At 37.0% G+C, this 25,681-nt stretch overlaps 5 long non-coding RNA genes and 1 pseudogene across 5 annotated transcripts in view; 3 read left to right on the forward strand and 3 right to left on the reverse strand.

Moving 5' to 3' along the window:
- The window catches only part of LOC149047776 (uncharacterized), a 9,125-nt gene extending 7,294 nt beyond the window's left edge, over window positions 1–1,831 (reverse strand). The window contains exon 1 of the long non-coding RNA XR_016185234.1: window positions 1,699–1,831. This is a non-coding gene — a long non-coding RNA (uncharacterized LOC149047776). The remainder of the gene's footprint in view (window positions 1–1,698) is intronic.
- Window positions 1,258–2,020, forward strand: LOC113665851 (uncharacterized). The gene is made up of 2 exons (XR_003445755.2): window positions 1,258–1,433; window positions 1,755–2,020. It is a non-coding gene; the product is annotated as an uncharacterized LOC113665851 (long non-coding RNA).
- A 6,733-nt stretch (window positions 2,021–8,753) lies between these two features.
- On the reverse strand, window positions 8,754–16,098 carry LOC149047779 (uncharacterized). Its single transcript, XR_016184708.1, has 3 exons — window positions 14,029–16,098; window positions 13,519–13,582; window positions 8,754–9,977 (listed from the first exon to the last, which is right to left on the reverse strand). It is a non-coding gene; the product is annotated as an uncharacterized LOC149047779 (long non-coding RNA).
- LOC149047780 (uncharacterized) lies at window positions 11,998–12,889 on the forward strand (annotated as a pseudogene).
- Window positions 16,099–16,298: 200 nt separating the features above from the next.
- LOC113665875 (uncharacterized) lies at window positions 16,299–18,531 on the reverse strand. Its single transcript, XR_003445758.2, has 2 exons — window positions 17,764–18,531; window positions 16,299–16,640 (listed from the first exon to the last, which is right to left on the reverse strand). It is a non-coding gene; the product is annotated as an uncharacterized LOC113665875 (long non-coding RNA).
- Window positions 18,532–19,539: 1,008 nt separating this feature from the next.
- Window positions 19,540–23,838, forward strand: LOC149047781 (uncharacterized). The gene is made up of 3 exons (XR_016184710.1): window positions 19,540–20,452; window positions 22,729–22,943; window positions 23,454–23,838. It is a non-coding gene; the product is annotated as an uncharacterized LOC149047781 (long non-coding RNA).
- The last annotated feature ends 1,843 nt before the right edge of the window (window positions 23,839–25,681 follow it).

Raw genomic sequence — 25,681 nt, forward strand, 5'->3', positions numbered from 1 at the left:
GGCTCCGGAATAATCAAGAAGTGCTTATCTGATCTTTCTGACCTCGTGAAGCAATTATTTTTTTTTTTCTACTTCACACTCGAAAATTTCTATTATCTTTATTGATGAAATAATTATTGTATCCAGGAAAAGTGAAGTAACATGCAGAGAAAGTCAAAAATATCTAAAAGAACGCAAATATGCCTTACGGCTAAAGAATTATGAAACAAATGGATGCATTTACACTCCTTCATGAGCGTAAAATTTTTTTCATGCGAGGTAATAAAAAAACTGGCATTTGGTATGTTTTCATAAGCCTTGAACTGTGTTGTTCCACAACTGGAATCACTATCACCAACATCTACAATTCCGCACTAGTACACGAAAAAGCAATTTCGCCCATTTGACCGTGGCCTTAATCACACTTAAAACAATGCCTTAAACATTAATTCAAGAGGACAATGAGGGCTATCGTATATTAATTGAAGCTTAGCACGGGTATAAGTTTTTTTTTTTGTCTGGTTGTTTTGGTTTTTTGTACGTGTATTTTTTCTTTTTTTTTTTATACTTCTAATTCACACGGATCAGTATCCATCTGCACTCAAATTTTCTTATTAGCAGCTTTATTTCTCTTCATGTTTACAAGTCTCTGTGCAATACATACTACATTCCTCATTTCCAAGGTACTTTAGTCGAAAAGGAAGCTATTAGTCGTCACTGAAAGGGGATTTTCTAGTAATGGTAAAGAAAACAGAAATTATCAGTTCGACATTTGATAGACATGAGGCAGTAATGTGATATTGGTCTGCAAAGGAAATAAACCTTTGCCACCAAAGTGAAGCTGGTACATTATCAACCACACTGATCGCATTATCGTAATCGAATATTAAAATTCTCAATCTTTTGTAACTAACCTCGCACAGCAACAAGAAGTTTAGGTTTTTAAGGAAGATTCTTAAAAATATTTAAGGTGAACAGTTTTGTTTGTTGCGACATCATAACACTTAACATTCTAAAAAAACGTATACTACTCCAGTGAAAATTGAACTGACATGGAAATTGATTAACATGCAATAGAACGTTTTCAGATTAAAAGGCAGATGTATTTACACTTCTTTGTTTATCTACAAGACCACAATACGTTTTAAGGAAGGAGGTTTTCGGAAGTAATACACCGCCTCTGCCATTAATTGTATAATACAGCAGGATGTAAATACATTTTTTTGGTGATATCCCGTGGATGGAGATCATATAAACGGAGCAAACGATTCCCAATTCATTCAATCATTAGTTTGGTCTGAACACAAGCAATAGCAGTGGTCGTTAGAAGTAGCTGTAACATGAAAACTTCAACCAGGGTTTGGATTCTATGTTGCTTTTTAATTTTGTCTTCTTCTGTCCAGTTCTCAAGCGCATATACCTCCGGCAACCAAGTTGGTAAAAGGACTTTTAAGGTAGGTATTAAATAATATATATTTTATCTCAGAGAAATTGTGGGATGATTGACAACGTTTATTAACGAGAAAATAAACTTAATTGAAACGTGTCTTAAATTTAGAGGCATCACCATTACTTAAGGGAAAATAAATTTACTTTATGAATAACAATTTTTTTCTTCTTTTTACTTAACCCGTTCTTTACTGTTTCACTGACCACTGTTACCTCCATCGCAGTTACATTATCTAAGCTGATAAATTTCAGTACAGTTTTAAGCAATACCTTGACTTCGTGAGAACACTTCTCATTAAACACCCTCTTTGGTTCAATCCTTATAGTATGACAGAGATATTCAACCAATCTGCCAGTTCGCCTCCGAATATTGTGGTGTCCTGAGACCTGAGCTGCAGTCACGTGACACAACTGGTGATGCGAGGCCGAAGCAAAGGGACATTATCCATGAATGAAAATAGCTAAATCAACGCCGCCCACGCCGCCATCGAATAAAATTGTACATGTTACTTTTGTAAATCATCGTTAAAGGAAGATTTTAAGTTTGTTTAATTTAATGACGGAATAAAAACGGCTGGTTCATGATTGCAAATCAATTTGGAGGTTTTATTTATCACGATTAGGAGTAAGCAAATCTATTGGGCCAGTGACTTAACGATGAATTTTAAGGTAATGCAACGGTGCGGCATGTTGATTACTTGCCTTAACGGCTCGTAATTAACAAGGGTTTTGTAACTGACGAGGATTTCCCGTGTTCTCCTCCGCATCCTCTTCCCTCTATATAAATTCCCCAAGCCTTAGTCTCCTCTCTTTGCAGCATCAGACTTACATTCACTCCCAGTCTATTGAATAACACCTTTTCGCTCGGACACGCTTGGTTCTGTGCTCGACCTATCTCTGTCACTACTTTAGAAGACGCGTGAGCAGACCGTCATGAACATGAGATTAGAATGCAGCCCACGTCCAAAGGGATCGGTTTTCCCAGCCAATCAGAGACCGCTTACCTTGTCCCAATTGTCCCAAGTTCGTCAAAAGCTTTCATTGCCCGAACTTCAATATAAAAAGGTCTTACAGAATTTGTATCTACATCCTTTATTACTGAAGATGATGGGAAGAATATAGCCTTTTAAGGCTATAAGTTACGAAATCTCCGCGGGCCTTGTGGTGAAAAAGTACACATCCCTAAATTTAACAATCACAACTTTCGTAGTAAGTGAGATAAGTATTTCAGTTTAGTTTCTCGATTTCTTAGTTTACAGCTAGAACAATAGTATGATACTTGATGCATTCAGGGGCATTAATAACACTCACTGAAGAAACACATAAAGATATGATCTAACGCTTTGCCAGCCGGGACATCGAGCCCCCGTCACACTTACACATGCGCACGCGAAATTCTATTCTAAACAGAGTCCTACACAACAGAATCTGATGCATTTTTGTTTCGCCGGATATTTTTGTAATGATGTCATTTACAAAGAAGCATAAATCTACCATTCTCACAGCGCTGAAGTTGTCGGGCGCTTTGAACTCTTCTTTTTAACCTGTCTTCTAAGGATTGCCCGATACGCTTTTCCGATGCAACGTTCCTCAGATCCTCTTTCAAGTCGTTGCCTTTACTTACATCTGAAAACTCACGCAACTGCTTAGCGTCCATGCCCAGCAACAGGACGAGAAGAAGAGACAATAGACAAAGTAGCCTGGAACGAGCCAACATCCTATCTTTTCGGTATTTGGCCAAATTGACGATATTCACCGCTTTGTTGTTCGATTCTAACAAACAAAATACACCAAAAGAAATTATCTCAAGTTTAGTATTATCCATTCCGCAGTGCGAATAACAGCAGTTTGACACAGAAAAAAAAGATCTCAGATCAAAATTAATTTAAAAAATTTCATCATGACAAGTACATAAAAAGCAGCCAAGAATTGCGGATTCCAAACAATGATGTATGGTTTTGAGATTATGTGAGGAAATTATTTCAAAATGTCAACAAATGAAAATATAATTTTATTTTATGCACTCAGTCAATCATCAAGCAATATCAACTGCGTTGGCAACGTAACTGGGCCACCCTAAAGAGTTTCAAAGCTTTCAAATAAATGAAGTTCCTTCGTTCAGTTTAACTGTAACCAAATACCTCACGTTTGAACTTTCTAGATAGTTTTTGTGAACGATTAAAATTAATTGCAGACGGTTTTTAGGCCGCTAGTCAACCAACGTAATGACACTATTGCTTAAACAAATTCTTTCTGAAACCAATATTTTTCTGTCAACCACAGTGATTTGAGAGAGAGAAAAGAGAGGATTCACAAGTTATTTATCGGCTTGAGGTAGTGACCGACGTGTTTGCTTAAAAATACTGCCCAGCCGGAAAAACGAGATATATTTATGAAAAATGGCAACGAAATTTGGGATGTACTCGGCGACTCACGAAAGCGTTACCGTGGCCCGTGGGCAGAGAAAGGAAAATACTGATCGGGTTGAGAACCAATCAGATTGCAGGATTCATTACCGTGCCCTCTAAGAAAAAAATAATAACATTTATTTATATTACATACGCCGTTACAGGTAAACTGAACAATGGAACTTTCATTCATTTAATGTCTGAATTTTCTCAAACAATTTGTTCGTAGTGAAAGAGCGAGCGAAGTTTTAATTTCAGTTCGACAATAAATATACGCTCTCGGTGAGTCTTTCAAAGTCCGTTCAATTTGGACATTTGGACCATAAATTGATCCTTGATCTGGTTCACAGGGAGTTTTTTTTATCGCCAAAATCAACAATCCAGTAGGAATCGAGTAGCCCTTATGATACCAAATTGCTCTTTTCCAATGAGATAGAATAATTGATGGCGTTTATGGTGGCCTTTGTCGATGACTTTACGAATTGTCAGTTCAATACAGAATAACTTTGGACGAATAAAATTTCTGCTAACGGTCCTTTTGAAAAGTACTTCGAATTCTTAACTATTATTGTGCAGCAAACAACACAAATCGCCACATCTGTTGTCCGTTCCACATCTGTTACCTGTTGTCTATGATACTTCACCAGCGTAAAGCATTTTAATCTCGGAGATCTATGAGTGGATCATTATCAATTACATCTTCGGATTCGAGATTCTGTCCGAAAAGCGGTTTTGGATATTGAAATGACGCAAACGACTTTCTTTCAAGCTTACTGTGCTTCCTTGTTACTTCGTGTAATGTTGCGAAATAACAGCAATTAAATCGGTTTTCTCACAGAAATACTGTTTTGATCAGATAATATCTAATGGGCAGTTAATTTTTTTTTATTCAAGCCCGGTGACACTCTTCCAAAAAAACGAAATTGATGGGTTTTCATGACTACGCACAGAAATCGATAAACGCGCTTTGGGATATGAGAGATTTCTTACGTGTACTAAAACATTCAAATGAATCTAAAAAAGATTAAGAATATTATCTGCGAATAAAACCCTTGGTGAACTCCATACGAGGTAGAAATAAAAACGAGGGACATGTTGGAGATATTTTATCCTAGTTTTCTCACTGATTTTAGTGATGCATAACGAATATGAATCAGGTTGGAAAAAAAGGAAACATAGAGGCAGGTTGGGTGTTTAGAGTGACATGGAGGACTAGATGCCAAATGGTCGATCCAAATGTCAAAATAAAGATCGTGGTTTTAAACTTGTTAGGAAACTAGTTTTAGATGCGGTTTTGAAAAAGCCAAATATCAGATATCAAATATCAGATATCAAGGACTAGATGCCAAATGGTCGATCCAAATGTCAAAATAAAGATCGTGGTTTAAACTTGTTAGGAAACTAGTTTTAGATGCGGTTTTGAAAAAGCCAAATATCAGATATCAAATATCAGATATCAAATATCATATCAATATGAAATGAATCTTGATCAATCCCATGGCTAAAAATTTTAAAATGATCTCTGTATCATGAGACAGTTTACAAGCGAGCAAACTTACCTTTAACGCTCGCACCTCGTATAGTGACGATTCGATTTCCAGGATGTGATATTTTAATATTTTAAAAGTGCCTTAATATCGCTGCCAATTCAGGTTTAAATTAGTTCATTTCCTCTTGTCATCTACCACCGGTCTGAAATGATAACTGCCTATAACCAATATTCCTTGACCGACACCTTGTCAGTTTTCAACACAATTCATGAATATCTTCCTGAGTCAAACTTATGACCAGGTAACCTCGTTTAGTCATAGATAGGGTGAAATCTTTCATAAAATTGTTCACCAATTTTTAACAAGAATTCCCATAACTCAATTCCGAGAAAATAGGAAATGAAAAAGAAGCAAAAAGAGTATACTTGAAGATCATCGTTATTCTTTGATTAACCAAATGATTCTTAAATATTTGCATCTGTCAATCGTTCATAATCAGATCGTCTTTCTAATTTGTTGTTCACCAGCACCGCTTAAAAATTATGATGTACACTGATCTCAGCGTGAACCATCCTCTGCAGGCTCTCAAATAGACCTTCCAGCGTCTCTCAAGACAAAATTCTATCAATGTTAAGTATTCTTAGTGACTAATAGATGACCTCTTAACCCTGACAAGAAAAACATAATTGATTACTCCAACTTTCGATTTGAAGTATCCTTAAATTATACAGTAAGTTTAAATTGCGTATTGATTGAACAAAGTCCTCAGGGGGTTTTTCTTTAGCGTTTTTTTAGGTTCTGTAATTAACACAGAAAATGTATTCAATGTTTAAGGGTACAATTGTTTAAACCTTCTAAAGAAATAAAAGGAGTGAAATATATTATTGAAGCTCACTTATAATTAGACTCACATAGGTGTGTCCCTAGTCGCTCGTGACGGTAAAATCTAGGCGCACTTTTCATAAAATTTACACACCTCTTTTAAGTAAATTTCATATGCATATGAGGGCAATGTTTTTATAGCGAAAATTTGAATTGGCTTTGTCGCAGTGAGCAACACATTCGTACCTTTTTCTTTTACAAGTCACGGATTCTCAGTAAACCAGGTAAAAAGCGCGAGAAATCTGGCAAAGCCTTCGAATAGTACTCAGTAAATTGCTTGTTATACAGGTTAGTGGATGTACTGTTTTGTTAATGAAAACTATTAATTTCCCATGCATCTATTTCCTGCTTGGTGGCTTCATGGTTGCGTAAGGCCCGAATTCCTAACCACAAATTTATTTTCAATTCAAGAGTTCGATAGACTTGCTTAGTCCTCAATAAATGAAACTTTGCATGATGTAACACTACGTACTTCGCTCTTTTTTTCAGTCTCTTTAATGATCAAACTTCCTCTTTCAACGCTAAAACGCTACAGAAACAACAATTTTCTTCGATGGCGCCGTGAATTGTGCTATTTTCGCTCATCAATAAAAAAACTCAATGTCTCTTCTCTTGAGCCTAGCGTCTTCAGCCGTTGAGTCACGTGATTGCTGCTCAGGTCCCAGGGCACCACATTGTTCGTAAGCTAACCGGCAAATTTCTTGAAGATTTCTTTCATGCTTTAAAGAATAAAGAAAATAGGGTTTTATTTAGGGAGTGCTTTACGAAGTCTAAGTATTACTTGGAATACCTAGAACTAGAATACGTAGAATTAAGTTATTTGAACAGTACTGATATATTCACCGTAGATCACTGACGGAAGTGATGGCCAGTGAACCAGTGAACCACTGAACCAGTAGTCAAAGAAAAGTTTGTGATAAGGAGGAAAATATTGTTTATAAAGTAAATCTCATTGCTCTGAAGTAAAAGTGATGCCCCCAAATTTAAGACATAACTCACTAAAGTCCATTTTATCGGTACTAAACGTTGCCATTGACAAACAATTTCTCAGAGATGAAATAAAAAGTATTCAATACCTACCTTAGAAGATCTTCTACCAACTTGGTTAGAGACAAATGCGTCCGAGAACTGGAGAAAAGAAGACAAAATAAAAAAGAAACAAAGAGTCGAAGTCATGGTTGAAGTTTTCATGTTAAAGCTACTTCGAACGTCCACTGCTATAACTTCTCTTAATTCTCAGCTATGAATTCAGTGAATTGGAAACCGTGTGCTCCGTTTATATGACCTCCATCCTTGGGATATCACAAAAAAAATTTTTCATATCCTGCTCTGTTAATGCCCTAATGGCAGAGGCGGTACATTACTCCCTAAAACTTCCTTCCTAAAACGCATTATTTGAATAAGATGAAGGTGTGAAAAGAAACAAAGAATTGTAAATACATCTGCCGTTTAATGTGAAAACGTTCTATTGCATGTTAATCAATTTCCATGTCAGTTCAGTTTTCATTGGAGTAGTTTACGATTCTTCAGAGTGTTTAGTGTTATGATATCGAACAAACAAAATTGCTAAACTTAAATATTTTCAAAAGTCTTCCTTAAAAACCTAAACTTCTTGTTGCTGTGCGATGTTAGTTACAAAAGATTAAGGATTTTAATATTCGATTACGATAATGCGATCAGTGTGGTTGATAATATTCCAGCTTCCCTTTGGCGGCAAAGGATTATTTCCTTTGCAGACCATTATCACATTACTGCCTCATGTCCATCAAATGTCGAAATGTTAATTTCATCACTAGAAAATCCCCTTTCCGTGACGACTAATGGCTTCCTTCTCGACTAAAGTACCTTGGAAATGAGCAGTGCATCATGTATTGAATAGAGAGTAGTAAACTTACAAAAAATATCACGAAACAAAAGAGACACTAAACTGCTGATGGTAAAACTCAAGCAGAAATGTAAAGTAATTCATGCATGTGGAGTTGAGATGTAAAAAAGAGAAAAATTCCCTTGTTTAGCTTCATTGAGTTTTAGTTAAAGTAATGGCGTTGTTTTGTTAATAATTAACATCTGTTTGCAAGGCAGGTCCAATATTGGACACGCGATCAATGGGCATTGTCTTCTTGAATTTATGTTAATGACTTCGTAAGTATGATTACGGCAACGGTCAGATGGACGAAATTAGTTTTTCGTGTACTATTGCGAATTTATAGATGTTAGTACTAGTGAATTCTTAGACTTCTTAATCTTTTGTAAGACTTCTTAGAACATAACAAAGTGCTAATTTTCCTTATTACTTGGCATTAAAAACTATTGCGCTCCCTCATGTCTCCTCATGTCCCTTTACATTTTGTTTCCGCGCCCCCTACCTTTACCTATAAAGTTCTGTAAATAGAATGGCTAGCTTTCTTAATTCCAAAATCCCCCAGATGTAGGCTTGTCAGATTTACATATGCTGTCACTAAGTAATAATAACTTATTTCCAACTACATGTCGAAAGATTTTATGTGGGTGCGAATGTTATTTATTTATTATTTTCTCGATTTATTAAGTAATCAATCACTTATTAATTAATGTTTCTCTTACAAGTTTTAAAAAACAAAAAAGACTACAGGTAAGAATTTTTTTTGGCACACTTTGGTTAAATCTTCATAATGATTTGAGTGACACACATGTTACTTCATCCCGGACAGAAAGCAAGGCATTGGACAGAAACGACCGGTCCATTTTCTGCCCTTCGAGGTACGATTCTACTAAAATTATAACCTATGAATATTTTCAAGAAATAACTCAGACCAAGCATTAGATAGTAGGGTTACTCTGCAGACATCCTCCAAGTTTATACCCGCAGGGAATTGGATGACCTGATGACCTTTATCTCTTCCGTTTTAACATGAACTTGCGCAGAAGAGTGCTAGCAGTGCAAACGTACGTATAGAACGCAGTCATTTTTAAAACTTCATTGAAGTTACTCCGATTTCTGTTGCATCAGTGAAGGAACAGGAATATCACTTCTTCTTTTTCTGAGCAAGATGCTGGCCAAATCGCATTGCCTTTGACTATTTAGTGTTTTGTAAATTTTCCGTTACAATATCTTGTACCCTTTTAAGAGGGTCTCAATGGGATGATGGCTTTTACGGCTGACGGTTAAATTTTTGAGTAATGTTACGGCTAACGGTTCATTTCTTTCCGTTACGCTTAAAAGAAAGAGTTTTAAGTTTAAAGTCTTTCACGACTAACCTTATTATTGTTTTTCTCTTTTGCCGTTTGACGCAATTACGGCTAAAGGGTTAACCTCACTGAGACTCTCATTTGAGCCATGCTCTGTGAGAGAATAAGCACTGTTCGAGGTAAGTGTCAAGAAACAAGACAGTCAGTCTCGTCAATGCTCAACCTTTGTGTTCGCATTCCAGCAAAATACCAACAAAAACGACTTTTAAATGATCAAAGGAGGGTATCATGGTGATACAAACCTGTCAAACTTGTCTTCCGCTCACAAATTCATGCGTGACATGCTTTTGTTCTTTTTTAATTCAATTAAATTTATCTCCTTTGGACAAAAGTGTAAATACATTTCAAAACAAAAACAATCTCCGTGTGTGGTGATTCAGTATGTTTAATATTGTATCCTTGACAAGGAAATTCAACGTCTCTGTTCTTTCACACACGGTTTTACATCTTCAGCCTCTGTGTCACGCGCCTGCTGTTGAGGACTTGAAATACCACAGTGCTCGTGGGCGAAATATCAGATGTCTTTAATATTTCTAATATGCTGAAGGAAAAAATAGAAAAGTTTGAGACTTCGGTGCAAGAGTGATAATCCTAAATTGCAAACACCGCAAAATAACTTACATTATTCACAGCTGCCAATAAACTCACAATCTATTTGAGTTATTTTTATTTTTATTTACATCATCTATTTCTATAAAGAGGGTGTGAATGGGGTTAACCGACTAGCGACAAAGGGCGTAAAAAATTACTGACTACCGACGAAACGGGGAAAAAATTACCGACTAGCGACAAATAAATTCTAACCGACAACCGACAACCGACATGGTCAGACGTGATAGGGATGTTTGTATTCAGAAAGAACAGCATTTTGATGATTTCTAGCTCAGAAAATCCTTCTTCACCCGACGTAACCACATTAATTCCAAATTTAGCCGAATTATAGAATTTCTTGTCTTCAAATTACTTTAAATCCACGGGATCCTTCTTTTCGGTGAGCAGCGTGGGCTCATTTCTAGAACAGCGGCTCGTAATCGGGCTGACAAGACGCCCTGCTGTCTCATTTCAAGAACAGCGGATCACAATAGAGCCGACGAGACGCCCTGCTGTTGTCTTTTTATTGCTCGTTGTTTGTTCATGCGGTCGGGTCATGACTGGGATTGCTAAAGTCATCGTGAGTTTTTTTCGAAAAGGTGAAGAAGTCGCCATCGAACGTCATCGAAGCAGGGTCCCAGTAGACAAAGAAGCTCATAGAGGAGTATCTGAACTAAAAAAACATCTTGCGGAGTTTTTAGGACTAAAGGAGCAGGCACATCAATATGGAATTGGCGGATTTTCGTTAAAGTTATTTCGCCTGGCGAAATCGCCTGCGGGCAAATGCGAAAATTTTGCAATTGTGACGGATGGGCAATGGCAGCTTGAACTTCCAAATTTAATATCGGATGAAAGTAGCAGTGAGCTCGACGTAAGTGTGGAACGCGTGCAGCGGAGTTTGATGAATCACTTTAGTTCTGTAGTTAAATATTAAGCTCAAATATTAACGTGGTTAAACTCTGGTTCCACCGTTTTTTGTTTGTTGTTTTGTGGAGCGGAATGTTTTTTTTTTTCTTTTTCACCGTCCATTTGAATGCGAAAATTGAGAAGAAAAATCTCTACAAAGAACTAGCGAGTAAATCAGTTTATAAGCTTCTTTCTGATTAATTTGTGAATGAACAACAGTGTAGCTTAACATATTAAAGACCCCGTTCATTTATACACGCCCTTAAATTTATTCGTTTCTGAAAACCAGACGTTCAAATAATATTCAATTCTCTCCTTGAGGGAAGCTACGCACGAGAGATTTCGCTCGATGTGCACGTTTTATACATCTTGACGAGCATTTGCTGATAAGAACTGTGTAAGTTTCTCAAAAGCCTACTAAAGAGAAAACTTAAAACACACGGTATTTAATATTTTAGTACACATTATCCAAGAGGTCACAAACTGGACCGGAAAGCCAGTAGTGTTGCTGAAGGCGTCGGCTACATCTGATAAAAGCAAGCAGAAGTCAATGAACGACACTAAGAAGAAAGGTGACGAGTCAAAAGTGAGAAGGAAACGGAAATCACGAGAAGAAGCAAAAGAAGATGAAAATCTGGCAAAGAGGATCATGACTGAAGGAGGTGACATCGAGAGAAACGAAAGGCAACAAGGAGACCTTCAAAAGTTTCAGGATGATAGGGCTGAATTAGCACTTGTAGTTCGTTTACCTGATTTTCAAAAGTCATAAATTTCGCTACTTTGGAAATTCTGCGGTATTCCTTGTTTATAAACACTGCCTTGTCTATACAACGAAAAACGCTCACTTGGTGCGTTCGCTATGTAAAGATAGTTTCTTTTAAATTCCGGCTAAAAACTGTATTATTATCACTTTGATGGGCATTGTGGCGCATTTTGCGTGCTAAAATAAAGAATTTGCCGGGCTAAAATGTATTTTTAAAAATAAACCAAGACAACCAATGTTCGCGCCGTCTTCTTGTAGCGTTGGTAAAAGAAACCGTGGAGCTATTTTTAAAGCCCAAATCATGGCTGAAAACACAAAAAACAACAAGTTGAGCGAGATGCCTGCAACCAATGGTCCACAGGGAACTGTATCACAGAAGACGCAAGTATCTGTGTCTTTGCATAGAAAGGCTATACAAGAACGTGATGGACATTAACCCCCAATTTGTAGATGACCTGCTGCTCGAAACGTTGCTCACAACAGTAGTGGAAAATTTGCACGCTGTTTCGCACCTTAAACACGAGACATTTACGGTACTTACATATGCCCAGGATTTTGGAACAATTTGCAAGGAATCTCTGAAGCGCACATTTAGATGGGCAGCAAAGTACTACACGCATGACAAATCCTACAATCCGGTACCTCAATCCGCCATGCCCTTTCTGCTATAGCTACGATGACACCTTTGCCAAGTGAGGACATAACACCAGGGATGGAAGGACAGATCAAAGAGTGGCTAGAGAGTTACAGACCAGTACGCCAACGGACGGTTAGGAGTGAGACCACAAAAGATAAGGCTGGGGCCTTGCAGCCAGCTGTCTACGCCGTTCACCACACCGACGAGTCTGAAGAGAGGCTTCGATATCCTGAAGAAAACACTGTATCGTCAGCAAATGCACAACGCGTTGTCAGCATACAATTTGTGGACGAAGGGGATGTTACTGAGGTGTTTGAGGATCACAGAGAAGTACAAATCGATGAGTATGAGACAGATTCGGATGACGAGGAATCAGATTTTGAAGAACATCCAGAGGTTGTCAACAGAGCGTGTGTTACCCGATCCGGCAGGGCTGTTCGTGCATTTGTGCGTCTCGACATGTAAGAGGTACTAACAGTTAAAAAATCCATTTAACGGTGCAGATTGATACGTATGACAACCAAATTTTTGGCAAAAAAAAAAGAGAAAAAAAAGAAACCTCGCAGAAAAGCCACGAGAGCCGTTGAATAATAAGTGTAGTGAGTTTTTGTGGACGTCTCGGAAAAAAGACTTCCGTAGCTTACAAATTAAAATTAGGTATCCCAGGGGCTAGAGTGGGTGTTTCATTCTTTGTAGAATTTACCTCTCTTGATTTACTTCGATGCCCCGTAGTCGACAGGAAACAAATTCACATCTATAATAAAAGCTTTGGTGAATTTTATCGGTATACTAGATTTGCAAACAAAAGTGGGGTAGATGAGCACGTTGCTAAATTAAAAAACAGCGTTAACGAGGTTTAAGTGAAAACAAATAATGAATTATTACAAGTATTACACTTCGTCTAGAGTTTAAAGTCTTAAAACTGGGCAAATTGCATAGTAAATGTGAATAATTAACGTGTATTTTTAATTATTAACTGAGATTTACCGACAACCGACAAAGGTCAAAAATCTTAACCGACAACCGACAAAGTGATGAAATTTTAACCGACAACCGACATTTTGACCCCCCCATTCAGACCCTCTATAAATGTTCTCTACAATAACTTGGCCGAAGAAAAAGGAGTTTGTAAACTACACAAATTATAATTATCAAATTATAGCATAAAAAAGATGAAAACCTAACCAAATCGTTGTCACTGTGAACATACTGCCTCTAACATACTGAACGTGAATGATGCGGGTTGAAGCTGAATGAGAAATATAATAATACAGTAGGTCCTAAGCGTCATACTCATAGTTGGCACACATATTAACAGATATGCGTTAAGGAATGAAGCAAAGCAATTCTTCTTCACGAGGGTTTTTACGAAGTTTAGCGTGGAAGAGGCGCAAAACATTTTGTTCTCACATCGCACTAAAATTATAAATCGGGAAAGAAAGGCGAAATGAAAATTGAAACATTGCTGCATTATACGCAAACTGGTGTCGTTGCTTAAAATGGTCAGCTACATATCTTGGCGTGCCATTCGAGAGGAAAGTGTTTCCAATAGGGGTGAATTTTTTCCCTCTTTCGGCCTTCCAATGTTCCTTACCTCTGCTACCTGGTCGATTGATTTAAGTTCATTTTAGAGAGTTTATCAGCCCCTAATCTCCATCCTAAGGATCGGTGAAATATTCAGTGTCAAACACATGCCTCGAGGAAACTTTCACCAGGCATCAGCTACCGTCCAAACGGCATCGGAAACCTTGATAGAAGTATGTAAAATGAAAAAGCAAGAGAAAGTCGAAATTAAGCTTGAAGTTTTCATTATCCTGCTTTCAGAGATGAAATTTCACATCAGAAGGTCTATGTGAATTTAAATAATTTTGGAATCATTTACTTACACATATCCTTGGGATGTCGCAGAAAAAATTCGTTGTTTTACTATGTTAATGGTAGATGTGACGTATTAATACGGAAAATTTCCTTTCATTTCCTTGCATTAGCTAGGAAGTAGGAGTTGTCGAGACACAAAGGAGTGTAAATGCATCCGTTTGCTTCATCATTAGCCGTATATTTTACATGTTAATTAATTAGAGTCTCAAAGGGGTGATGGCTTTTACGGTCAAAGGTTAGCATTTTGGCCAATTTACAGCTATAGATTAATATAACAGGGTAATTTAGTATTATCAACTAAGTTGATAAAGTAAATTGGCCACCGTTAAGAGTTTAAAAGCTGACGTTCTGAACGTCAGTCCTTCGTCATTCGCTGTGATGAAGGGCTAACGCTCGAAACGTCAGCTTTGAAACTCTGGCGAAGGTCAATTTACGTTATCAACTCGGTTGACAATAACAAATTACCCTGTTATACTCTCCCACCGATGTAGCAGCACAGTTTCTTTAGAAACTTTCCCCCTTTGTCGGTTGATATAGTTCCATTACTGTCAACACAAATATCCCTTACGGTTAACTTTTTTTACGACTCACGGTTAAAATTTGCCAATTGTTATATCCAACGGCTAAATTTTTAAGCCGTTTACTGCTAACAGTTAACTCCATGGAGATCAAAAATTAATTAATTTATCACGTACTGGGCAGAATTACTGAGCGACACTGAGGGCATTTTTTTTTATCACGAGGGCACTCTTGGTAATCAAGAGAATGTATGATAGCTTGATCCTGGTTGACATTTGCTTAGCAGCAGAAGGTTTAGTTGAGATATGCTGATGAAAAGTTGTTTTTTTCAGATAACGGCTGCCCCTGTTAGAGCCAGCGAGTAATACTATGGGTACGAATTCATACAAAGAAGTGATAATAATAAAGAAAAGGAGAACTGACATCTAGACCAGAATGTTTTAACAATGGGAGAAAAGATTAAGTCAGTCCTCTTCGTGCTTCTATGCACGGAGGGCCTTGACCAAACAACGCCTATCATTTCTGCCAGTTGCCATTCGGCAAAATCGTCAATTCCCTCAAGTTGATTTCGCCTCGACGAATTTGGCTAAAATTCGTCGAAATCGTCAAATCCGCCGACCTGATTTCGCTTTGTCAAATTTGACTGAGGGTCGTCAAAATCGTCAAATCCATCAACCTGATTTGGCTTTCATGAATTTGACTAAATCGTTAAGTCCGCCAAATCGAATTTGACAAATAATCGCCAAAATCGTTAAATCCATGAACATTCACTCGGTTTGAAGAAATTTCATAAAATCGATAATTTCGTTACTACGTGCATTTCTGGATATAAGTGGTCAGGTTGCCCCATGTCCATCCTCTGTCTCTCATTTCTCTTTCTATGGTTCTCCTCCAGGTTTCCTTAGGCGGCCCCTCTTTCATCCACCATCGCAAATCCATCGGATGGCTATTCTGGGACGATCCAACTTTTTCTCTTCTCTAAACCTGCTTCGTGACGGGTTGTATACCCGTTCTTCGGTGCAGCTCATCGTCGGAGATAATGGCAGGCCAAAATTAAAACATGCAGAGAATATTCCGCATGCTTCTGTTCTGGTAGCTCTCTGGCGTTTGGCAGATGGTCTTCGAGACCTCCCATTATTTTGCTTTCTGTTTTTGTACTTTGCATTTTTGGAAGAGTTACTTACTCTGCCATTAATAGCCAAGGTGTAGAGATTACGGTACATCTTTGTTAAACGAGAAGGCCAGAGTGACTGACTTCCTACAGTTTTCATTGAAATACAACCATTCTTTTAATTTATTTTAAGACCCTGAGTGTTGAACCAGTTTGGGGACTGTGGCTAGAACCCTCGATCCAGGCAGCCGGGCGATTCTTCAAACGATCCAACCACACAACATGGAGGTTCACCAGATGAATGCAATGTAAACATTTGACCTTCAAGACCCAGTATTGGCCAGCATGCATTGTGCGCCTCGGTTTTTGTTATGGTTTTCACTAGAGCAAGGCTTGTTTTGTTTTCTCGGAGTTGGTGGAATAATCAACATCGAGTTAAAACTGGGTCTTTGAAAATATGTTTATTATTTTAAGTTAAAAGGACAAATAAAACTCATCTCTCATTAGGTCGTTTTGACTAGAAAGGAACTTTAGTGAAGTACCTCCTGATACTACATCGTTACGAGATTTATCTGTTAATCTTTTGACCGAATTATTAACTATAGCGAAAAATAAATTTCGTTTAATGACCATCATTAAATACATTCAAGATATGATTTATACGAAGTACATTTCAATAATTTTCTCCTAATTTCCTTGGAAGACTTCTTTTGGTCGAATGTCGATTTCCTCTTTCTGGACATAACTCGATCACAGAATGGCACAGGTTATGAAAATCCCTTTTGGACTGAAGTTCCTCCTGCAATGAATTCAAAGACGATGAGCTCAACTAAATGATAATAATTTATTCTATCACTGATTTTAAAATACCCTCTCAGGCGGCTTTCATTTTTACCCGGCAACCGTCGGCCGAACGAGTTTAGTAGACGTCCGTTTATATGATAAATCTCAACCGGAATTCCGTGCTCTACTTTCTGCCCGATTACTGTTCCGGAAATTACCGCTCCCGTTTAAGAGGATATACGCAGATGTGGAAAATTTCTCAACATTAAAAAAATTTCACGTCGGTCACTCAAGTGCAAAAGCACGAACCTTCATGTCTTCTTTCCTTAACAGGGACACAGTTTTCATCTAGTAAACTTTCCAGCCCAGTTCAGTTTTTATTTGGAATCCTTCTCCTTATTAGTGATCGAAATATAAAAAATGTATTCGCAGAAAACAAGTCAGTGCAGTACATCATAGTATCGGAATAACCATGGCGGCTATCTCAAATTTTGTTAGCTTCTCAAATTTAAAATTACAAATTGGTTGGTGGCAGCACCTGGGTGGAATAAACTTAGTGGGACTTGCAAATACATGTTGTAACTCTCCCGTGCAAGTTGACAATTTATCGAGTTTTATCGTTAACGGCCAGAAGAAGGGTCAGTTCTTTTTTTTTTAATTGTGATTTTAGACTCAGCTTACTTTCAAGTGTCCAACTCGCCGGAGATGTGTTCATCTGATCACGATGCTAAAGCGAGCACTTAGCTGTTTTTATTCATTGTTTTGGCCGGAACAATTTCCATCACGACTTTTCATCTTACTCATAAGCCTGTCAATCACATCAACATATTACTTTCGTAACAATCACAATGACAAGTAAGAAGTGTGATCTCCTTGCAAAGGTGGATTCTCCTTGAGAATCAGTTTTTTTTTACGTGCTAATTTTGTTTTAATCAAAAATTCGTATGCTGAAATTTACTAGCTTCTCAACGAAATCCGACCGGCTATCTTGATCTTTTTCAAGATAGGAGTATCACTTTTAGATGGAGGACATGGATTGAGCAAAGAAAAATAAGATACATGACAGATGATGAATAAGATAGTAGAAAATTATATATGACTTAGTTATACATCATGTGCACAAATGTAAAACTTGTTACCTTGAGCAGTCTTCTTCCAACCTGGTTTCCTACAAAAGCCTCGGAGAGGCACAAGGAACACAACAAAACATAGACCACACCAATGATTTTATAACCCATTCTTTACAGTTTCTATCGCGTGTTTTTAAATTTTTCTACTGCTTCGCCACCTCTTCCAGGCTTATCTTTATTTCCGTACAACTTCTTAAGCCTTTCTCAGTATTTATATAAGTTTTGCCTTTGAAAATTTATGTCGTTATGTGTAATGGAGTGGGTTTCGTTGTTGATAATTACTTAGACTAAATTTTGGAAGCCACATTACGAATCTATAATTGCGCCGAGTTTACACAGATGTGTTGGATGAGGCCGTCTTAACAAATGATGATTCAATTTGAGGTGTTATTGTGTAAAGCGGCTAATTAATGGGACGCCTACACCCACTTTGATTATGAAGACACCTACCATATGATGTTGAAAGTGTGGGTACTGTGTATGGATTAATCCTCGTACGCACCAAGTTCTTCAGACAGTTTATTTTCCTACGCAGGTGAAAATGGCGAACCGTGGGTAATATAAATGTTCTTGCGCAGAGCTAAACATCTTTTCAGGTTAACAGTATTGACGCGATCTTTCAAGTTAGAATGATGTCGCTACATTAAAAATGAGATAATCGAACGATTTTTTAAGACCCTTTAGTATTCAATGCGATTCGTCGGTCTGTAAGTTTTTCCATTCAGTCCTATCTGTTCATTGCGATAGAAAAATTAAGCATGAGATATTGCGATCGCAAACAATAAGGTCCACCACTTTGACCATATATCAACGAAGTCGATGTTTTAGAACTTAGATGTCGTTACTGCGTGTATGATTTGAAATGACAATAAACGTGTCAAATGATTAGGAGGGCAGAAGTAATTTCATAAGAAAAAAATTTCCCAAACGGATCTCGAGCGGAAGATAAACAAATTCTTCAATATCATGGTAAAGAAGTGACATTTGAGAACTCAAAATTGAACGATGAAACTCGTCTAATCGAATAAAGGAAACCGCGTCTTGGCCAGAGATGTGGTGTTTATTGTTAACAATCGACGAAACTATTATGTGAAAGTAACTAAGTAACTGTGGAGATGATGGAAGTAAGAGTAGGTTCAAATGATCTTCTCAGCTCTCAATCTGGACAATAACTCGCCATTTCTTTAAAATGCTCGGTTCCTTTGAATTATTTCGTCATGCAATTAAAAATTCGCCGGCAAAAGCAAAGCAAAAAACTCGGTGGAGAAGCATTTACAAGACCGCTCTTGAACTTTTAAGAAAAGCTGTTTAAAAGTTCATGAAAATAATTTTCTATTTACTTTTTTTTCTGAAAATTACCTCAGAGCGGTTTATTTGTAGTTACTTTTATTATGGTGGTTCGAAGGGTCATTATAGACAGCTGAAAAGAAACAAAGAAAAACAGCCTGACTTTGTTTATTTTCTTTCTCTTTGAGCTTGACTAAAACAGAAGAAAACAAGATAGTCTAAGATCAAAAGAGAAAAATTTCTATCTTTTCTTATAATCCAGCCGATTAACTCACAAGTTCAACAGCTCTATATTTCGCTCCCTCTTTAAAATTTTTGACAGGTTCAAACTGATTTCTTAAAAAAAAAACTATCATTCCATTTTTATCTTCTAAGTTTCTTAATTCTGTAAACGATCCGGAGTGCTTTTTCCTTGAGATGGCCACTCAACATTAAACTTAAGTGGCCAAATTTTTAATTGTCAAACTCATAATATCTTTCGAAGGTTAATTGTGGGTTTTGAAGTTATTCTCAGCCCTTCTCTTTTCAAACAAGAGGCTGGTCGCTTTATCTGAGAAGTTCCTTGGCGGCAAAATAAGTAATATAAAGCACGGACGGAACTTTTTAAAGTACCTCACTTTTCACTCCAGGAGATGCTAATTAGTAAATTGTCACATCCCACGAATTTTACCTTATAAAGTCGAGAAGATAATTTTCAAAGGATATAACATTCTGTCACCAACAGTCTCAACTTCCAGCTTTTGCTATAATAAAGATAAACTTTGAAGATGGCTATTCTTTTTCCCATTAACCATTTCAATGGATTGATTTTACTGATCATGACTGACAAGTTCCTGAAAAACGTAAATGGCGCTCGAAATTGGCAAGAATGCGCCTGCTGGTAAATATTCAAATGTATCATTGTTGGTGGATGAGATCGTTTCATTCAGGAGTTTCATTTTTTTTTCATTCAGGAGGATCCAGGACCCTCTTCATTCAGGAGTATGAAATGATGCTTGAGAGATGTTCGTGAATACTGAAAAATACTGAGCCTGGTTGGCGAGCATGATGTTGGGCATACGCTTTAGTGGTGGGGTGTCAAAATCCAAATAGACAACACTGTCCTCATGAAAGCTTTTTATGGTGAAAACAAACTTTTCTTCAAAGCTGCCGGGATGTGAAATTTAGCTTCGTAACTTACTGTATTTTGACCGTCACAGTGGTACTCAATTTACCGCCTTAAAGTTATCGTAAATGTTGTTTATGTTTAATTGAGTCTGTGTCAGTTTGCGATTGGTGGCTGTTCGTAATAACCTGAACGTAACCCGTGTATAACACAGTAATTTAGTATTATCAACTGAGTTGATAACATAAACTGGCTACCGAAAAGAACAACATCTTAGGTTGAAGAGCACTCGTAAACGCAGCTGAGGTGAGGCCTCTTTTCTGTACACATGTACTTACAAAGGTGGCTTCTGTACACATAAACAGGTAGCTTTTGAGCAGTCCGTGTAGCGACAGTAAAAAATGAGTGTGAAGAAGCCTCGTTATAACGAAAGTTCAAATCATTCTTTGACTGTGGGCCATGGGTCAGATTTTTCCTTCGAAGACCCCATGCAAGCTCTTGATTAATTTTTGTTCTCCCGGATTTCATACTTTTCGTAAACTTCCTGTACTTTTATATGTCAACAGACTCGATCTTTATTCATAAGTCCAGCCGATCAAATTCTAATCATGCACGTTTTTGAAAAGCTTCTTTTACAGCTACTTCTTTTTTACCTTAGGGTTATATCATACATCGTTTGCCTCGTTAAATCATTGATATAGTATATGTAATGAGAATTTTCTCATTAACTACTGAGTAATTTATCACAGCCACGTACATTATAAAGAACGTTGGAACTCGCAGAAAACATCAGTTCTAACTAAGGTACTACCTCTTTACGTTCGGTACAAAATTGGTTTTAAGAAAACAGTATGTTTAAGAAGTAAGAGAGGCGAAGTGACAACTCAATAAGAATGCAGGAGAAGGCCCAGATTCGACCTCTCTTTTTTTACTTCTTCTCCTTTTTATTTTTTTCTTTATTTTTGTTGTTGTTGTTGTTTTTGTTTTCTTGTGTTGAGCTAAGATCTCAATATATTCACCGACTGAACGCCTAGAAAAGGTTACTTAAAGGATTATTGGAAGATCATTCAAAACACTCAAGAACAAAATCAATTGCTATCCACGGATTTCGTTCTTCTTATTTTGTATGTTCTCTAGCAACAGATACTCATCACCACGCGTTTTTGACTAAAGAGGAATTAGCACTTTTTCGTCGATTTCCTCTCTGATTCTTACAGAATACTTAAAAGAATATCCAGCTTTCTTCTTTTATAATAGACTCTAATCATCCAAAAGAGAATTGAAAAAGTGAAAAAGATTGTAATCACAATCAATATTAAAGAGCATGGCATGTGGAAGATCTGTGAAGACTGTTATGCAAAGAAAAAATTCAGTTACTTTTTTCCTTTTTTTGTGAGTGGATGTTTATTTGTATTAGAAAATATCCCCGCTATTGACAGCCTTCGAAAAAATGGATATGAATAAACTTTAATTTTCAAAACTTGTGGCGTAAGATACAAAATGGCTCTTTTTAGCCATTCGCGCGACAGTCAGAGAAAAACTCTTTATGCTCGTAGTTGTCAGTTGAAAGTAACGATCTTGAATCTATCGCTGGTAATAAAAAATTAAAGGGAAAATACCAGAGAAAAATCAGAATTCGTTCTTTTGTGATGGTTCGTTGTTTCTCTTCTTCTTTTTTTCTTTCTGATCGGCGGATGTTTTAATTATCAGATGTTCCAAACAGAACGAGGTGAACACAAAGGCAAAGAAAGCCTTTTAAATACCCAATTTAATTACTACCTTGTACTAATTTCTATTTCAGAAGTCTCCCATGGTGAGCAGCGGAAATTAATTCGACGTAGATTGCACACACCGACCCGCGCAATATTCAATTGTTCAAGCCTATTTAAACCAGCGCGCAAAGATCTTGAGAAACAATAGCAATTTAAGAAAAAACCCACGCAAAGACATGTTTTTCTACTTATGTAACTCTTACCAAACTCATCTGCTATCCATCGCAATGCCGCTTGGTAGAATAAAATGGTTTTTAATTCTTCTTCCTTTTTTATTCAATTTACCCATGATGTCGTTTTCATTCATTCAAGAACACAAAGAATATAAAAAAAGAAATTTTCCTCTTGTCAAGGAAATAGTTACTCATGCAAACTGACAAAAAAGATCAAAAGATTTTTTAAAAAACTCAAAAACCGCTTGACTATCGAACAATTCTAAGGGCGTTGCATCAACAAGTGATTCCTGTCCTCTTATATCAGAATATCGTCGATGCCGGTGCTCAATGCGTTCATCAGCGAACTTTGTATGAATTAGAAATGATTTCTCATCGCAAAATAAACCTACGCTCAGCCTCGTTAAAAGTGTCAAATTCTTTTAAAAGTCAATACAGAGTATGGCCAGTTACTTATAACGATCATGTGTGATTACCATTCAGCTAAGCAGTTCAAAAATTAGTCAAAGATAATAATTCGTTGTGTTTGTTCTTTTATGTTTCTTTGTCACTTTCATGACCAGACGTCTGCTCAATCTTTATGGGTCCGGAACAATTTCGCATAGGACATAAATAAATTGTCTTGATTGCTTTGCAGTTCTTGGATATATAAGGCCGACGGAGATGGTTCGTGTGGCTAATTTCTCTTTCACATGCAACTTCGCTTGTAACAAGTAGAGAATATCTATCAGCATCATGCCGTCTGGAAGACTCACATCTGCATTGCTTTGTTGTGTTCTCATATCTTCCGTTCTCGTTTTCTCTGAGGCATTTTTCATCAACAAAGTTGGTAAAAGAGCTACAAACTTAAAGGTAAATATTGAATATGTATATCAGTTTGCTCTTGGAAAATACTCCATCGAAGGATCTGATTTTTTAAGTTTTTTTCTACCGGCATAAATGAGTGTACATCAAAAGTAAGACGTTGAACTAAACTGTTTTTTTTTTTTTTGTAATACTCAAAATTTTTTGTTGTTAAACTTTAGGTAATTTCTTGCATCTTCAGTCGCAAACTATAATTCTAACGAGGCTTTTTCAAAGTAGTGGGAAAATTCAAATTTTCCCACTACTGATAGCTACCTACTCGATAAGGATTATAATATTTCGATTCTGAGGTAATGACGATTGTTTTGAAAATCGGGAAAAAATCCAAGTTCCAAAAGATATATGGTCTGGTAACCACTTATGCAACTTGATCTTTTTTTTATTTCTAGAAATAACAGTTTTAATTTGGCATTAATGAATTATTGCAAAAGTAATCATCTATCTTTTTCCATAAAGATTTTTCATCATTAATTGTTGATGTTCTTCTGTTATTCAAAGCTTCAAAGAACTTTCCATGATGTCTGTCGACTCGCGCGAGAACACTGTGGCGGAATCGACTCTCAGCAGTTGAGGTCACGTGATATGGAAATACACCACGACCATACAGAGGAGAGACAGTTAACAGGAAATGAAGTTTCGCCTTTACTATCTTAGAAAATCACGTGATTGATCTCATGTCAAAGTTTTCGAAGCTGACTTTCTTTACGTAAAGCTTGAATTTCGTGAAGACACCACACGGACGTAACGGAAAGATTATAACGCAAGTCGCAGAAGAATAAATAATTCAAGAGGATTTTGTTCGCAGAATATTTTACAGCTATTTGTACTACTTACTGAGTTGTTTTACAGAGTAACAGCTTACTTCATAAATAAAAATTATACAAGAAAAATTCCCAGCAAAAAGGTTCAAATCTTTTGGTTACGTGAGATATTACGGACTGATACAATTGGTTCCGCGCTCAAAATAAATTGAACTAGGCATCTAGAAAATTCTGACTTCCAGATCATATGGTATGATAAAAGGGCTCCGCTGAGTGTTTAAACCAATTTTGGACGTCATCCATGATCTATAGATCACAAGAAACACGCGGAAAATAGAGCTTAGTTCTTTTAGGCAGTAAACAACGAAGTAAAACGATTGAAATCACGAGCTTACCTGAAAACGCTTAACTTTCAAAAATGTTCCTGTTTAGGGTACATCACGTCTGGGGTCCAAGTTCTCACTTGAAAACACATGCTTAGTTACTAACCCTTCGCTACTTTCAATCCAAAATTAATCTCGTAACACGCGAACATGTTCTCTTGTCTCTTCATTAATTTCCAAAATTGAGCGTCATTTTAGACAAAATAAAGGAAATTCAGATCAGTATCAGTATAGCTCGGCCAAGGACGCTATGTAAAAAGGCCCGTTCATTTTACGATAAAGCACCAATCAAAGTAAAAGTTGCCTGTGCACTGCAAAACCAAATGAGTACCTAAAGTTTGCAAGTAATATAACAGAAGTACTTTTGTTAAGAAAATCTCCATGTTAAATGACATCCAAGCTAGATGACATGAGGTGGTTGTCAGATTGTGAAGCCGAATCATTCCTTCCTTGAAAGCGCGTTATCGCCTGTAGTTAGGTCTGGCTCTGAATCTTAAATTAATTGCTGATATATCTGAAATTATCCAAGCTGACTCATCAAAAAAGTTCGTGATTTCAAAAGTTCTATCAAGAATGGGGTAGAATATCTTTAAATGTTGATTACGAAACCGATGGTGTGTGCCTCTTTTAATGAAAGGGAATATTCTTTATTTCTCAGCGTAGGATGGCTGTGAATCAAACATTAGTGAAAGGATCATTTTGAGAAGATGTCTCGATCTTTTAGTTGTACAAATATTTTCCTTTGGAAGGAAGCCTTACGCCCACTTGCAAGCTACTCGTTTGGAAAAAGTTAAACTAAAACAGAACCGCAAATTGTATTGAGTCCGTTGCGGAAGACTGAAGTTTTTCCGTAATGGCAAAGATGTAGACGCTATGATTCTGACGATTTTTTTAGCCTCATGATCAGAATTCCATGTTAACACTTTTTGCATATAAAAGTGATGCTGATTTCATGCAGATGACTTGGAAATACTTATGATCATTCATTTTTCCTTGAATCTAAAAGCAGCGCCTTTTTTCCATTATAAGATGGCATAGCCAACCTCACGTCAAAGCCTTCGCGTCGAAACGTAAATTTGTTCATTAAAAGCAGCCCCCGAAATCTCGAAGGACAACAAATTACTGTAGTAAAGTTTTTCGAAAAATTACTCCGGCGTAAAAGGCGGCACCTGTCTACTTTGACACGATATGCCACTTAAACTTCTCAGACTTTCTGTCAGCTGAAGACACTTTAAATTTCATGCGATAACGTTTTCTTCTGTCTCGGGCCGTTTGAAAAAAATCAACTGGGACTATTTCAATTGTCTGTGAACAAGAAAAGATACTTTTTCACTACCTATCTAACTGATTTAAACAGAAAGTTTTCATACAAAACCCTTCCTTTGTCGTTGGCGATCATCTGTAGTTGACGATCATCTGTAAAGCACGATGATTTCGCTTTATTTTAATTCATGAAGCAAGGATAGAATTTACATGAAAGGTGACATTAACAAAGCACGTAGGTGAGCTTTTTAATAAAAGGGGCTTTAACACGACTTGGGTGATGTAATTTCTATTACTTCTTGTTCAAAATGTTACCTCC

This window comes from Pocillopora damicornis, chromosome 3 (assembly GCF_964200805.1).
Source record: "Pocillopora damicornis chromosome 3, jaPocDami1.2, whole genome shotgun sequence".
NCBI classification, from domain to species: Eukaryota; Metazoa; Cnidaria; class Anthozoa; order Scleractinia; family Pocilloporidae; genus Pocillopora; species Pocillopora damicornis.